General features: G+C 42.1%; 1 long non-coding RNA gene across 1 annotated transcript; it reads right to left on the reverse strand.

Moving 5' to 3' along the window:
- Window positions 1-278: 278 nt before the first annotated feature.
- LOC116002044 lies at window positions 279-2,133 on the reverse strand. The gene is made up of 2 exons (XR_004094360.1): window positions 546-2,133; window positions 279-427 (listed from the first exon to the last, which is right to left on the reverse strand). It is a non-coding gene; the product is annotated as an uncharacterized LOC116002044 (long non-coding RNA).
- Between the last annotated feature and the right edge of the window lie 1,378 nt (window positions 2,134-3,511).

Raw genomic sequence — 3,511 nt, forward strand, 5'->3', positions numbered from 1 at the left:
TTTATGCACCACTAAAACATACATGGTTGACAAAATTACAAAATTGCCATCGCTTATTTTCTTCTCTTGATTGATTTCCATCCATCTGATATGTCCGCACAACTGCAAGGGAGAACATGATCGCATTTGAACCTAATAACCTATTATATATAGACTTTAGTTAAGATGTGCCCGCGCCTTAACATGCGGCCAGTGCGACCGCACCAATAGTTATGCAAATATGCACCGATAGTGTTAGGAAACACACAACCAACAAAAAGCACAAATACACCTAAAAATGCACCATTAGGTACGCATCACAAAAAACGTACCATTGGTATACATAAACGCACCATACAATGCTCAGAAATATACAATTAGGTGTGGGGAGGTTATTGGTAAGTTGATTTATTCACATCAACATTGCATCCATCCGACCATGTTAATTCTGCAAAGATGAAATATTAGATTCAGATTAGATGCTATTGACAGTGAAAGAGCTGGCTCTTCATCATAACTCTCATCGCAACCGAACTAAACTTGACATTTATTTTTTGAGTTAATACCAGCCAATGTCCTCCGAGTTTAGTGGTTTCGCGACCTATAGTCCTAAACTTTCAAATCGACCCTCCGTGATCCTCCGAGTTTCAAAATTGACCTACCGTAGTCCTTCCGTTAAAAATTTCTGTCTCAACCGTGAAATGTAAGGGCATAATAGTCTTTTCATATATTATCTATCAAAAACAATTCATTTTACTCCAGAAATTAAAAGACTATTATCACCTCACGTCGCCGGCAAAGAACTTCTGATATCGCCTGCTCTTTCTTCTGATGTCGCCGGCAAAAAGGTGATTCTGATGTCGCCGGCAAAAAGGTGATTTTCCCTCATTCTTCGGATGTCGCAGACAAGTTTTCGACCAAGAAACTCTGAAGATGGCAGGCAGCATATATCGAATTTCCTCCTTCTGTTTGGACCATCCTTGCATTTAAACCCTCCATAAACTGAAAGGTGCCTCAAAAGAGAAGTAGCAGCAATTGATTCCACCATCTTCACAGAATATTGCTCACAACACCCAAATCTTTGAGCTTTATAGACCTAATTTATGCTAGAAAACACTCTGATCCATTGTTTGAATCCCTTGCTTCAACTAAAAGACAACAAGCAAAAATCAACCAACTTGGCTAATTTTTCTATTGCTCAACAGATTATTCAAAATTTAGGCCAATTCTAGGATTAAACCCCCACAGGCACACACAAGGTATTCTTGTAAGACGAAAAGCTCCCCCCACAACAAAGATTCAAGCTTTATGCAAAACCCATCAGAAGGCATCCATTATCACACAATCCTAACCCAATTCACAACCCCCAATCTTTAACCACAAGCAGAAATTTTAGAAATAAGCAAATAAAGAAAGAGATTACTGGCGTATAAGCTTGATATTATTTACAGATAGTTAAACAGGAAGATAAAAGCTAAATAGTAAAGAATCTATTTCAAAGATGGATTATGATGAGGGCGACGAGGATTTTGACGAGCACCCACTTCAGCAGCAAGAAGGTGATCATGGAGCAGAAGCCGGCGTCCTGTGTTGCCACTTGCCGGAGTGCCCCTCCACCCTACGCGGTGGCAACTCCTACTGCTTGTATTATCCCAAGGCAGGGGAGTCGCTGAGGCTAATGCTACACTACTGCGGGTCGTACATCGGCGTGTATTGGCGGAACCTCGGCGTCACCCCGGCGTTTAACTAGTTGCCAGAGTATGTTTCAGATTTGAGCGAATAGAGATTGAGCTTGGCAGCGGGGGGGTAGTTTCAAATTTGAGCGAATTTGAGATTGAGCCTGGCATCAAGGGGTAGTTTCAGATTTGAGTGAATTCACGCAGTCGAATCCGCATCCACACTCAAAACTCTCATATTAAATGGATAGACGAGCTGTGGGAGCTTCACATGCCCGGTAACCCCTTCAAAAATGTCGGAATCGCCGGTAATGGTGAGATAATACTCATTGTAGGTGAGGTAGGGCCCCTGAACGGTGATGCGGCCTTAATCCCCAAATTAGAAGCTGAAAATGGCCTCATAACAATTCCCACCCTTCTCCTCCTTGTGCTTGATCAAAATGCATAGCCCTGCAGTGATGCCGACAAGCTTCTGCAAGTCGCCGGACAAGACTTTGTTGGGGAAGGGAACTAAATAGCCGAGAGAGTTGACCTTATTGTAGCTTCGCCGAAGATAATAAATGAAAAGACTATTATGCCCTTACATTTCACGGTTGAGACAAAAATTTTTAACGGAAGGACTACGGTAGGTCAATTTTGAAACTTGGATGATCACGGAGGGTCGATTTGAAAGTTTAGGACTATAGGTCGCGAAACCACTAAACTCGGAGGACCTTGGCTGGTATTAACTCTTATTTTTTTAATGGATTATTATATGTTTGTTTAGGCATGAATTTGGTATCAAGTACAACATTCAATTTTTTGAAGAGTTAATTCCCAAAATGGTCCTCCGACTATAACCTTTTCTTAATTTAGTGCCTTGACTTTTAATTGCACCCAAAGTGGTCCCCAGACTATTCAATTTTAAGCCAAAAAAGTCATCTGTTAGATTTGGCGTTAAATGGGTGTTAAAATGAGGGGTAAAATGGGTAATTCGAGTGTTGGTCTCCATTTTAAAGCTTCTTTAGTGTTGTTGAAAAGCTCTGAACTCGCTCGCCGGTGAAATCACCGGAATCTGCACCATCGCCAGAGACTATTACTACTAGCCATTGTGTAATTCATTTTCATTTTCAAAGATCTCCAACATAAAACAAACTTGCACGCAGCGAAGTACAAACTTCTTTCCATTTTTTTTGTACGCATATTTGCAAAGATCTCCTCATCTCCAACTGAAATTTTAGCTTAATGCTATGTCTGTACTTAAATTAAATGCCCCAAATTTCAAGCTAACTTTCAGGATCATATCACAATTTAAAATAATATATATGTATATACGCACACAAAACAGTTCAGAGCAAGCACAGTAACTACTACGGAGTACGGATTAATTTAGCAAAAATTGGGGGAAAAAGATAAAATAGAAGTTGAAAGTGAGTAGTACCTAGCAACAGAGGTACTCCATAGGGTGACGAGCTGATCTTCGGTGGCGCAATCCTCGTCGTACACCTCTTCTACACCACCTCCGGGCGTCGCTGGCGGCGACATTTGCAGCACCGTTTCTCCCCCTCTCTTCTCCTCCAGTAAACTCTCCATTTCTCTCTTTATCTCTCTCTCTCTCTCTCTTTTTTTGGTAAATTTACGGGGTCTTTCTCTCCGTCCGTTTAACGGTCCGGGGTCCACCCACGTTCGCTCCAGGAGGCACGAGAGCTGGCCCAAGGGGAATCGTCTCTTGTGAGAATTGAACCCGGGTTCTCCCGCAATTCCTCCCTCTCTCTCTCTAGATAGTAAGCGGTGATCTAAATAGTCACCCAATTCTAGCGTGGAAGTTCGAGCATTCGCCGCCGAGTCTCACTGCCGGGGAGAAGGTTGCTGCTGTC

The sequence above is a fragment of the Ipomoea triloba genome, chromosome 13, assembly GCF_003576645.1.
Source record: "Ipomoea triloba cultivar NCNSP0323 chromosome 13, ASM357664v1".
Taxonomy (NCBI): Eukaryota; Viridiplantae; Streptophyta; class Magnoliopsida; order Solanales; family Convolvulaceae; genus Ipomoea; species Ipomoea triloba.